Here is a 13,960-nt window from a genome sequence, read left to right on the forward strand (position 1 = left end):
CACCACAAAGGTAGAGATACATATGCCCAATGGGGAAATACAATATCTTGAGGTTACAGATAGTTGGAGCTTGAAGCACATTCGAGAATACATCGCTGTCACCTTTGATGATAGTGATTTTTTCTTGACACTAAATAGGAAGATAGTGAGAAGGTGACTCGAAGGAACATCAATGCTTGATAAATGGAGGCCTCCTTGTAACTTGGCCATTCATATTGGTATTAAATAAATGTAATAGTTTTTGAAGTGTGATGTCATTTGTATTGGCAATGAGTCTATACTTAGTAAAATGAGTAGTTTTTGAAAGGTGTTGTAATAGTTTTTGTTAAGTGTGATGTCATTTGTACTAACACAATAAAATTAGTTGTTTTTTAGTTCACAATTTTTGGATTTTGTGCAATGAGGCCACATTATCTTTATGAAACTTTTAAATGTTGATTGATTTTGGCGACAGTGTTGTGCTAAATTATCCTCATGATTTATAGTATTTAATCATGGTGATGGATTTGAACTAGATCTATTAAAAAATAAGCCAATATATTACATTGTCCAATATTTTATTACCTAAATTATAGTAGACTTTTAAGGGTCTTTAAGGAGTTTGAAGTCAACTATACAAAGGGCCATAGGTATGAACATAGCATCTATTGTGCTCACCACCTAGACACAACCTTTCCCTGCTCTTGCCATCTTCCACAAACCTCCATCCGCTTGGGAGAGTAGTACCGACTTAGACTACATAGAATAGGGGTTGGATAGGTGCACAGATTTGGCACCTACAAACACTTTGGAGCATCCGATCTTGAGTGTGTGGAAGAAAATGTATGACTCCAGTAATGCAGTAGTTATAGAGATGGAGTTTCGTGAGGTCTAAGAAAGATTGGGGGTAGAGAGGGAGTACAAATGCCAGAGAGTTGAGACCACTGTGGCGGCCTCATCATTGGCACCACCTCCAAAAATTGATGAAAGAAAAAGCTCCATCAATATTTCTCAGCTAGGATATGACAAAAACGATGCTACCCACATTGCAAGTTCATGATATTTTGTCAATATGAATGAATTTATGTTCTTAGTTTGAGATTATAAAAGATTACTAATGTTAGCACAACTTTTAGGATGTCATTGAAGTTGCTTTTGTGACATGACATGGATACTGAGGTGACAACATCGGCGTGGATTCAACACTAGGACACTACATGGGAATGTTCTATCGCCATAGCCTAGTGTGCTTCCATCCTTCATTCTCTCCTTATGGGAAGGAGGAGATGATAAAGTGTAGAGCACTTTCAAAGCTAGTCTCCTTTGTGCCTTTACCCCCATCTGTGCATAGGTGTATTTTGGTGAGACAAGATTTGGCATATCCCGCTTTTGGAGAGAGACTAGCAAGAAGACTTGTTGCGGCCACGTCTTTGGGTGCTTCAAGAGGTGTTTATGATGCCATGTAACTTGTAGAAACATTCACATAACCCTCTGTCCTGTCATCTCAAAGAAGAGTAGCAATATTAGCTCAAGCAAAGCAAGAAATCTTTTGTAAAAGGTGCATTTGTTGGAGTATACAAGAAATATTGCATATACATATTAAAATTTAATATATACTTCTCTTTTTTCCCAGATGTTGGGTATTTTGCAATATCATTGAATTTGATTATGTTTGCAATGGCTAATGGCAAAACCCTTGGAGAGGATGGACTTCCTTCTGAATTTTACAAAGTCTTTTGGGACACTGTTGGCCCTTCCTTACTGGTTGTTTGGAATGAGAGTATCCAACAGGGGCTGCTCCCAGAGCATTTAAATGGAGGTGTCATCATTAAACTTATTCCAAAGGAAGGGGACAGAACAGTGCTAAAAAATTGGAGGCCCCTTACCATGTTGAACTGTTCATATAAGATATATGCTAAAGCAATTGCATTGAGATTGAGACACAAGATGGACAAGTGGATTCTAGAAGAGCAAAAAGGTTTCATCAAGAACAGACATTTATTGGAGGCAATCATCAATCTCTGGGAAGGGTGCACCCATGCTGAGGAAAGCAAGCAAGAGATATGTCTTATTAAGATAGACTTTGATAAGGCCTATGATAGACTCAACTAGGACTTTCTTCTTTAGTCACTCAAAAGCTTGAGTTTGGAGAAGAACTTTATATCCTATGTAGCCTTGCCACTATCAAATGCTTTTGCAAAGGTTTGTGTGAATGGTGAGATGTCTCAGGGTTTTATGTTAAAAAGATCCATTAGACAGGGGTGCCCTCTAGCCCCCCTCCTATTTGCAATTGTTGCTAATGCCTTGGGGTGGCTGATTAAAGAACAAGTAGATGTAGGAGAAATAATTGGCATAGAACTCCCCTCAGGAAATCAGTTGATTAATCAACAATTTGCAGATGACACTACCCTTACAATCAGAAACACAGATGTGGACATACAAAGAGCAATGGAGTGCATGGACATTTTTTGCAGAGCATTTGGGTCAAGGATAAATCACTCCAAAACAGGGTGTGCATTATTAATTGGAGACAATCTAAACCTATTAGATAAGTTGGGATGCAAAAAGATACCACATGGACCACTGTGCACGTTGCCTGCACGCTTTGGCCTTGGGGTATTTGGGGATCAAAATCCCTGAGTTTGTGCTATACTCCTTTCATGGTTATTTTCATTGATGTAGATCAGAATGTGCACATTGCCTATAATCATTGGCCTTGGGGTGTTAGCTGGAACCTTCAATCTGTGCACATTTCCTGGAATCTTTAGCCTTGGGGTATTTGGGGATCAAACTCCCTGAGCTTGGCCGTTGAAGTAAATCATGAAGCCTAATCGCATCTAATCACTGATTACCTTGCATTCGACTACTGTACTCTGTGGATGTTAACACGTACTGATCATGACTGTCCTCAGATCCTACTGAATATTGCGAGCTGATCTAGCAGCCAATCAACACTCTGTGGTGTTGCAAAAATCCTCTGTGAAGCTTACCAGGCCAACGTCCTTAGTTCCAACTTGCACAAACTATCATAGCTATTCGGTAATGCTCAATGGAGGTAAGTGTATCACTCGTGTATCATCACATAGCTTTAAAAATGACTTGTTCATGATTGTTGTAATAGTGCACATGTCTAGCTTTACACATATCGGTTTGAGAATCACAATCAGAGAGCCGAGGTCCTTAGCATTCAGGTGGGAGTCGTGAATTGAAACGCTATGATAAGCCACACGACTTGAGACGAGATGGTCTATAAGCATGTCTTCCTTGCATGAACGAGTGGGAGCAGCTCTCATGATGAAACACTTCTCAACATGAGTAGCCACTTGATCATCACACGAATGGATGATACATGCTTGGCTTGTGGATAATCAAGGAACAGCTATAGCTACTCGGCAAGTGATTTACAATCACGGACTACAATCCCACAGCTTCATGAATGTTGCTACAAGAAAATTAAGAGGCTTGAAACACATGTTAGCTACCTAGATACCTTACTGAGGTATGACTATGATGATGAGTTGAATCAACACAATGGTTGGTTTCCTTTTCATAATTAGATAGATTTTTTCTCCCAAGCTTTGCCGTTACACTATGAACAAATATATCTATGTCTTCTCTTTGTGACTATATACACTTTTATAAGACTCCTTGACTTGAGCAATTCCTTCACGAATTCATGGGCTAATAATTTTACATACCAATAAGTTGATGCTGACAATGCAAATTTGCCTTTGGAAATCCGGTACTACAGATGCAGTGACTACCCATTCCATAAGACCTGGGACTATACATTATGTTTTGGCTTTATGCATAAGGCTTCATGTTAAGTGCAAGCCATTTGTTGATCTATGAAAAAGAAGTGTGATTATGAATGACTTACTGCCCTATATGAGGCTTATATCTTTGATTGTATCTCATAAGGACTTGCATAGTTGTGAGGCCATTGCCCGTATATTGATAACTATGCATTGATAACTATGCATATCCTCTACTTATAAATGCGATTCCTCGGTTGATCTAGTCCTTAGACACATGGGGATGATGTATCTCCAAATACATGGAGATTTTATGGGATTATGTATTTCCCTAGTCACATGGGAATGATATATCTCCAAATACATGGATGACTTCATGTTGTGTTGACTTCTTTTTGGAACGTCTTGAAGATGGTGACTCAAACACTGAGTTATGCCAATGTACCTCTTACTAAGGATATATTGATTTGATTTGATTTGTAATTACATTTGATATTGTGACATCGATAACAAGTAGAGCTCTGCATTGAGGCCTGTAGTCCCACAATAAAAGGTTCTTATTCTAACATATCTTTTTTGTGGATGGATGCATGTGAGTGGACCTCATTCAATTTCATTTGCAATGTGTTACAGGCTTATCAAATTGAGTTATCCTTGCCTTTGTGTGTATATAATGTAGACCCCACATGCTAAGTCATGCTTATTTTATATACTTTTGAGTAGAGTCTTTGTTTGAAAAAGTAAATGCCAGTGTGTCTGTTTTTGAAAAGTCAACACACACACACACACATATATATAAAGAGAGAGAGAGAGAGAGAGAGAGAGAGAGATTATATTGTATATATAATCTATAATGGGTCTATAATATCTTAAGATGCACATGAAATATAGGCAAACTACTAAGCTAAAGATGTTGAGGAAATCCTTGCATAGAATTTTTGGTGAAATGAGGGCATATTTATAATTAAAACCCCACAAGATAGCCATCAGGTAAAAGTAGGCCAAACATTGTAGTGCTAGCCAAAGGAATATAGCACATTTTCCCAATAATTTCTCTAAAGTTCCCAATAATTTTCTATTGGAGATATCATAGCCAAAGAGTGTGGTGATGTGATGTGTAAGTGTGTAGTACTAGTTCATGTGTGTGATTCATGTGTGAGTGCCACGTGTCATTATGGGACTTATCCCATATGCACTACGTGCTCGTGTGTGAGTGAGTAGCCTATATAAGGCTAAGATAGCCTGTCATTATATTTTCATTCATGTATCATTTCCTCACACCCTAACCTTCTCTCCTTCTCTCTCCACTATGTTTCTAACATGGTATTAGAGCAGGTCAATCCTGCCATAGCTACCACATCATCCTAGACCTAACCCTAATCTAAAACCCTAATTCTACTCAAACCTTTCTTACTATACAGCTACCATCTTTGTTGCCCATTCTGCCTCTGTTTTGTAGCCTATTTGCTCTTGTTTTTGCACACGTAGCCTCTCCATTGCCTCCCCTTCATAGCCGCCTTTGTTCAGGTCTATTAGGAGCAGCACGTGTGGAAATTCCAGCCATTTTAGAGCATCTTCATCCCCATTTTTAGGGTTTCCAAGCTACTACAGTAGAGCAGCCCTCTGCGCGTGTTGGTTGTAGATTTTTGACCTATTTGGAGGCATTTTCAACCAGTTTTGGAGCTCCTACTTACATTTTCAAGGTGTTCTAGGGTTGGATTTTTAACCTATTTGGAGGCATTTTTTACTAGTTTTAGAGCTCTTGCTTGCATTTTCAAGGTGTTTTAGGGTTGCTATTGTAGAAGTGCCTACAACAGAAGCATTTTTTAGCAGTTCCTTGGCCTTCATCACATCTACATCAGCCATTTTTGGCATTAGAGACTTGCAATAGCATTTGGAGATGTTCTAAGGAGCCGCCTTTCACATTGTTGACCTATTTTTGCACTTTGGAGTGTCCTAGTGAGCTGTTTTTAGGGTTTTTAACCTACTGTAGCACCTTGGGCAATTATCACGCCCACAAGTGGTCATCTCGTGGTTTATTTCTCCTTTTCGGGGCATATACCTACTGCTTTTTTATTTGAGTTCACATTTGGAACACCACTAGGCCTCTGTTTCTATCCTCTTGGATACGTGGAGCCTCCAAGGTCATCGACTAGGCCACGCTTATTCAAGCCTTTCTTCAACTGCCTTGCATTTGTGAAGGCTCCTGATCCATTTCAAAGCCCTAGACCATCCTCTTCATTTGCTAGTTATCCATTTCAGCTACTGGTTTTGTTACCTTAGTTTGATACTATTTAATCCAAACATTAAGGCTCAAAAATCCATTGCCCTGAAGCCATCACGTACCCAACTAGTGCCACTGACCACACAATTGACTTTGTCAAAAGCTATGAATACCTCACCTTAATTGGAAAATCAGAGAGCACTTGCCGAGTCACTACCCATTGATGAATCCCAAGACACCCTAGTATTCAATCAAGTACCATGAAATGATCACCCACCACGTCTGTGAGGAATGCAACCTAATCGTCCATTTGCAACACAAGCGCTCACACTTATGCTTGAGTGGTTGGAGTCTAAGGTGTTCTACTTGCTTTGTTGCAAGAGAAGGCATGCCATTGTTTCTACCAAATGGCAAGCTTGTCAACAATAGCATATCCGCTTTGGGTAAAGGGAAAAACTGAAGACACAAATACCATTTTTGGATAAAGAATGTGCTTAAGAATTGTGAGTCTATCAAGCAGCAGGGAAGAGATCTATCCCTCCACTCATGGAATTTTGCCCGCACTTTCAATAGGCACCAATCCGATCTTTGTTGCATAGTAATTTAGAAGCCAAGATGACACCCAAGGTATCTGAAACCTGCACCCAAAGGAATCTCCTTGAAATGATAACTAGAGCGACCCCTATCCCTAGTGCATAGTTGTTATCTTGGTTGAATTAATGCGCAAATTAGAAACCTTAACAAAGGATGAAAGAACATCTCAAGATTGTCACGGTCAGCGTCTAGTATGGTGGCATTATTGCCAATAAATAATTGTGATGAGAATAGGAACCATCATGTAATTTCATCCCTCTAGTGAGCCGACTTGATATGTGTGAGTAAAGGCTCCATAAAATCATGACAAACAAGAGGGGGGCCAATGGGCAACTTTGACTCACAGATTGTTTCAAAAAAAAAATCATAAAAATGGCCAATCAATGATAATGTTGCATAGAGCGTTTAAATCATTTTGTAGAAACCCCGACCAAACCTAAGCTTCATCATAACTTTAACACGAGTTGGATAGAAGGACATGAAAATGTCCTAGGACACTTTTATGTCAAGTTAACTTAGCCACTTCCTAGAATTATTCAAAAGCAAGAGAGAGACACTTTTTTAAATACTTTATTGTCACATAAATTTATATGTTAGAGAGAGAGAGAGTTTATAAGATATTATTTATATTTTAATATTTAGTGTTTTGTATGTGTGTGTGTGAAGTTTGGTTTAATGAAAGGCAACTAAAATTCTTGAATATTTGTGTGTGCGCGCGCGTGTTGGTATGTTTTTCGCAAATTTTCTCAAAACTCCTCAAAGTTTGAGATTGATAAATTCAGAGCGGGTCTCTAGCCCGTCTCTAGCCGCGGGTCTCTGGTCAGGTTTCTCTGTGTAAAATGATTTGGATTGTGTGCCAGAAGACGTCTTATTGGACGTTTAAAAGAGCATAGACTCGATCCAAATTGATTGAATGGACTCAAACGCACAAAAACCCGCATCTATCGTTTTTCATAGTTATTCACACTATCAGACTATCTGCAATTCTGCATCAAATCACTGTGTCTCACACAGACTCACAGCATCGCATCGCTAAGTATTCTCCGTCACGCTCGTCCGCTCACCAGTTATCCAATATTCGTCGCTGTTCTTTCTTTAGTCGCACGCACCCAAGCACGAGGCCGCTTCACTTGTAACGAAGGCCAGGCAGGTCCGGATCCATACTACATAGGGCTGCTGGACCGCGAGTGACATGTGCATCGTTCCAAAATTCAGACTCGTCAATTGTCAACAACAGATCACGACTTACATTGCGCTGGCCGCTTGACGTTAATTACACAGAACTGCGTTAAATATTATTCCGACGGAATCTGTTATGACGTCCTGATAACGGAAATCTGATTTTAACGGAATCTATAATGACTGGTTGCGATCATGGAGTTGAATCGTTTTTTTTTTTTTTAAGAAAAGGAAGGGAAGGGTTTTTTTTTTTTCCCGCTAATACCATGATTGAAGGGTATGTCCAAGTTTAGGAGTTAAAGTGAAAGTTTATTGCATAGCCAAACTAGATATTCTTATATTGATGTGCGTTCTTGTATTGATGTGCTGAAGTGTGTGTGTGTGTGTGTGTGTGATGGAAGTGTGTGTGTGTGTGTGTGTGTGAGAGAGAGAGAGAGAGCCCAAAGAAGTTTCTTTTCTTTTAAAAAATGGAAGATGTGTAAATTGTGTAGAGGGAATGGTCAATCTAGTACGCTTTGACTGTTCTTATGTTATCATTTTGTGTTGGTGAGTTTGTCCAAATGTAGTCAATTTGGGATTTATAGATTATCATAGGATTGGTGTTCACTCTATTAGTGCTACAAATTTTGCTTTTTTTTGTGCTTCAAACTACATGGAGGAGCCTTGGGATTCTCCAAGCTCTTGCTTGGCCTACTTAAGCTTTGGCAGTTCTCTCTTTCCCATAGTCACATCGAAGGCCAAATTTGTGATCAAACAAGAAGAAGGGCGAGAATGCATCACTTTCAAAATAGCAAAAGTCTTACGTAGAGCTAAATTCTATTCAATCTAGCCTCTTTAATTTTCTCCAAGCTATCTATTAGAACAATTGAAGTAACCAACAATGCAAATGTCCACCAATGGAGATTTTCATTTAATCATTTCTAGCATTGGACTTCATCTTCCCTTATTACTAAGTTCGACGTATCTTTTATGACCTCAACTATTGTATAACCTGTAGGGCATGAATACCAACAAATACAAATTGCAAACCCTTGAAAAAAATGTCAATTGCTAAGTGCCATCCTTCATGATCAAGCTTACATCTTCTAAATCTAGAATAATTGTGACTTAGTATTGTGATCATGCTATCACCATTTCCTTGTTCATCTTCAATCGAGAATGGCTCATTTGACATTTTGGAATCCCTTTTTCTTGCTCTACATTCGATACAACCTTGACTTCATTTTTAATTTGTCATGGAGATACTCATCCATGTAGGTAGAGTTAATTTACCTACAAAAGGTAAGTCATTTGAAGTTTTGGAATCTTCTTTCCTTGTTCCTCCATCTCCTTTGGTCTTATCTATTAGGGTGGTACTATTGTTCCACCTTCGTTTGTTTGAGACCTTGAGGATTCTATGCATTCACCTGTTTTTGTAGAATCTCCTTCCCCAAGAAGGAGTGAGTTGAAAAATCAATTCAACGAGGGGAGGGGTTGACCTTTTCCTACTCCCCTGTCTTTGGAACTCTACTAATCATTAGAGTTTTGTTCCCTCCTCAAGGGCATCATGTGCTTCTTCCTAGCATTGAATCTTCTTTTGGGGGGAAGAGACTATAGAGTCAACCTAGGCTCCCCTACTACAGTGGCAAAGTAAGAACGAGAGGCGATTCTATGAAGAAAAGGAGGGGAGAAAAGTACTCTTTAAATCTCTCGATTGTACATGTATAAGAAGGCTAGTGTTGTAAGAAATGCATAGCATCGCACGCCCCAATCCTTTCCTAAAACAAGAAAATCAATTCACCTTGAGCTTCAACAAACTGCTAGAAGGAAAGAAGGAATTCAACTTACCCTTCTTAAGGCAGTAACCTATCTTGCCAAATCAAAATGGCCTTGTAGCCCATTGCCTTCATACTAAGGTGATGAGACATAAAGAGTGTAAGAGACAGATGTATGTGTAAGCCTGCTTTTTACCATAATCCAACTTGCATGCATTAGCACTCCCACCCTATCTCTAGTGGACCTATCACTTGCTTCTCCGACCCTATCTCTCGTCCCATTGCCTTTGTACTAAGGTTTAAGTTAAAGAGGGATGTATGTGTATGTGTACCTCTCTCTTTACCATGATTGAACTTGCATGCATTACCACTCCCACCCTATCTCTAGTCCCATCACTTGCTTCTCCCATATTGTGCTATTTTTATTGAAAACTCTCCTTTTGTAAGTCCATTCTCAATACAGCTTTGCATTAGTCAAACATATGTGCATGCTAAATAAGAAGTTGTAGTTGACTATTGGATCATGAATGTATCTTCTCATCCAAAATTTTTTCCCTCATTGGTGAACATGCATCAAGCCATCCTTTAGATACTAAAGTCAATGTTTAGTAATTAGCACAAAGCTAAGTGTTTAATTCACAATGTTTGACATAAGGCTACATTCACTCCATCAGCCTATGAGTATCAACCTTTGCCTTTGTTAGTTAAGCTAATTTTATGCATAAATTAATCAATCAATTAATAAACTTGTGCAAAAAATCATCTTCATGAATCATTGTATCAATAATAAGTCTATATTCACTCCAGCAGTGACGATCAACTTTTGTATCTGTTGTTTGAACTAATTTTATGCATAGATTCATTAATGAATTAAATTAACATATTGTAGGATACATAACACGCAATGATGGCATGCAGGACAAGATGATCAAGGATGATTTATTGAAGAATTTAAGACATTAAGATACTAATTCCATAAGTCCAATAAAATTATAAAAGAAATTCGAGTAGATATCATCTCTTACTTTGGGAATATTTCCTATTGTTTTAAACTTCAACAGCAAAAAGGAAAAAATAGAACATATTTTAGGCACGCCAACTAGTGCCGAGTCATGAAGACACTCATTGGACCCCCTTCTCTTGTTTTTCATTTTTTTGGCATTTCTTGTTATAATGGGAAGCATTTCATTTTTGAAGTGTATATGGCTTCCAATATGGAAATGGTGATATATCATGTGCATCTGTGTTAGTGGCTAGATGTATGCATGCCAATTATTAAAGGTAGTATCAAGGTTGGATACAATATCTTGCATTTAGCATTATTCAAGTTTGGGAAGAAGATGAGGTGGATCAAGATGAGCCTTACTATCAAAAAGAGTACATGACTTCACCTTTGGAGTGCTTCCCTTTAGGAAAAAGATAAATATATAACTTCATCTACACATGAAAGTGTTCCACGAGCTATTAACACAAATCTATATTACATAAGGAAGCCCATCATGAGTGGGGCCCAATGAAACACGTTGTTAATGCTAGAGATCATGAAGGACTATCCAAATGTATAGTAGTGACACTATTAGTATTTAAATTCTTTAAACATTATCTCCTCTTTGAAACTAGTTGCTTGTAGGTCTTTTAAAAGAGGGCATGATAACCTTCTTTGACAGTATGAGGAGTAAGTATGGCCCATCTTATCTAGGATACTTATGTGGTCTTATTAAAACTACAAGTAGGAGATTCAAAGATGCTAAAGGAATGCTTTTATTTGTTTATTATTTGCTCAATCATGAATTCACCCACTACCTAACCATTTTTATGCATCCACTTTTTCTCTCTATCATGATAACAAATTTTGAGGTCTCTTAGTCTAAGATACACACATTGTAATAACAAACTCTTATGTTTTAAAAACCTTTATGTATACTTTTTATTTAAAATAAGCATTTATATCATCCACATGAGAAACAAAAAATAGCTATGGAGATCAATAGGATTAATTTGGTAAACTAATCTTTTCACAATTGACTATTGGCAAAAATACATGCCAATCATCCGTATTCCAAATCGTCCATGAATGATGTTCATATTTGATTCTTTTGACCTTGTTGGAGAAAATGATCAAGGTATTCTCAAGTGCAAAATTTATTTATGAATTGAGAATTACAAAGCTAAGTTTCAAGTGCGCATGTTAAATAGGTATAGTAGAGCAAACTTATGGGTGGAACCTTGTTTATCTTTTGGTTTCACTGATATTGTAACTTCTAACCTGCTAACTCAATTGGAAAAGATTAAAACTTACATGTAAGATACGATACAAAAGATGAAAGGTGTGGAATGCATGGTGCATGTACAAGCTAGGCTAGATGGAGTCAGAATGGATCAAAAGTAGATTATGACATTTGGCCACATTAGCAACAACAACCTACTAGAAATTTTAGGAAATCATTATACAAATCCAAGGCATATGAACGTGTCTAACACCTCTTTAATTTGTTGATTTATTCACTGCTAAAAACCATGAATTAGAGTAATATATTGTTTTAAAGAATATGGTACACTATGTTGGGTAGATTAGCACCATTGATTCACAAGAATTAATAAAACCCATCAAGGGAATTTTTTTTTGGATGGAAGCAAGAAATTCATTTTACTTGGTGAATGGCTAAAGAAAGTGGTGACGAAATTCATGGAGTTACTATTGTGATTTTCCTTGCTATTTCAATTGATTTTCTCGATGATGTTTATTTTGATTAGGGTATGAGATAAAGATTCAACACAACATCACATGGGGGCATGTGATCTATTTCTATCATGTTGTAGGGTTAGTTTCTTTAAAAAGTTCTAGAGAAATATTCAAATGATGATGGACATTAATAATAACATAAATGTGCATTGCAATCTCTTCATTGAGTACTTATGCACATGATGACAAAGTGTAAATGGTGCATTCAAATATGTGTCTCAATTTGTTAACATTTGTACAACTTGGTAAAAGACAATTATTTCAAGTTAAAAGCACCATATGCATGGGGAACTAGTAATGTGCCCCTTATTATATTACTCGTGCATGTTTTAACAAAGGTATAATGATTTACATTTATTCTAACACACATAAGTAAGACCGAGCTTGTTATTAAATGGATAGTGGACACATCCCACCATGATGTGAGTACTTGTAACCTAATTGTAAGCTCTTATTCATATAAACAAAATTAGGGATTCAAAAGGGTGTGAGAGCTACTACTCTTTTTTTGGTTACTTTGGTCATAGTATCTTTAATTACCCAACTTATTACCCCCCATGCATCCACAATCATGTGAATGTATTCATGTGAGTGTGTCACCCAATGGGAGGGAAAGCCAAGGGGTGGGTGAGTGTAAAATCTAAGAGCTAGAAGATGCACACCTTATGATATCCAAGTATGAAGTGTTCTATGTGTATAATATTTGCATATACAAGGTTTATAGTAAAATATTTGCATATACAAAGTTTTATAGTACAATGATTAAGTTTTACAAAAAGTCCAAGAGTAAACCCATTTTTCCAATTCAATAAGAGCGTTAGCAATAAGAGCGTTAGTTAAACAAAAGTGATGAAAGGAGAAGGTGATTACTACTCTTTGTAAAACCATCCTCCATACTTCTAGGCACAAAGCTAAGTTTCAAGCATACACGTTTTATGATAAGGTGAAGTTGAGCATCGGCATAGGTGCATGGACGCATTTGTTTTTTGAATATTTTGGCCACCTTTCAACCTTTTATTGTAGAAAATGGTGAAGGACTCATCCAAATCAAGTTATTGTTTGACAAAAGGTAAAGTGCAAACACAAGAAAGAATGCAGAATACTTGGACCATGAATGATATCATAAAAAAGACATAGAAGCAACAATATTTTATTTAAAAATTAAATAGTAATTCCATAATGTACAAGACATTTCATGAGAGGCTCCTAAATCTCCTAAATAAAGAGAAACATCTACTTTAAGCTTAGGGTATCTTAGGTGAAAGGAATCAACACCATTGTCAAATAGGAAAAATAAGATACATTTCAAACAAAAATGAAAAATACATAGACTATGCTATTATTGGGCTGTTATTAGAAGAAAACTTGATGAGACTCACTGAATACATTTCCATTTCTTGTCTTTGAATGATGCTGTTTTCTTTCAAGAGGATATATACAAATTGTTAGATTTTCAATATGGGAATGGCAAGATATGCGCATATGTGTGTGTGTGCGCACATGCACACATGCATTCGCACATGTGTGTGTGTGTGTGTGTGCGCGCGCAAGTGCACGTGCACAAATGTGTGTGCACGTTCCTTCCTATGCATGTGTGTTCATCAAGTACATTCGTGCACATGCATGTGTGCAATTGCAGATGTAGGTGTGCATGTGCATGTGTGTGGATATGCAAGTGCGAGTGTGTGTACATATATATTTTTGTTATGGACGGATGGATGGAGAGACGAAT

The sequence above is a fragment of the Dipteris shenzhenensis genome, chromosome 4, assembly GCF_047967505.1.
Source record: "Dipteris shenzhenensis isolate YYH24624 ecotype China chromosome 4, Dip_SZ_1.0, whole genome shotgun sequence".
Lineage (NCBI taxonomy): Eukaryota > Viridiplantae > Streptophyta > Polypodiopsida > Gleicheniales > Dipteridaceae > Dipteris > Dipteris shenzhenensis.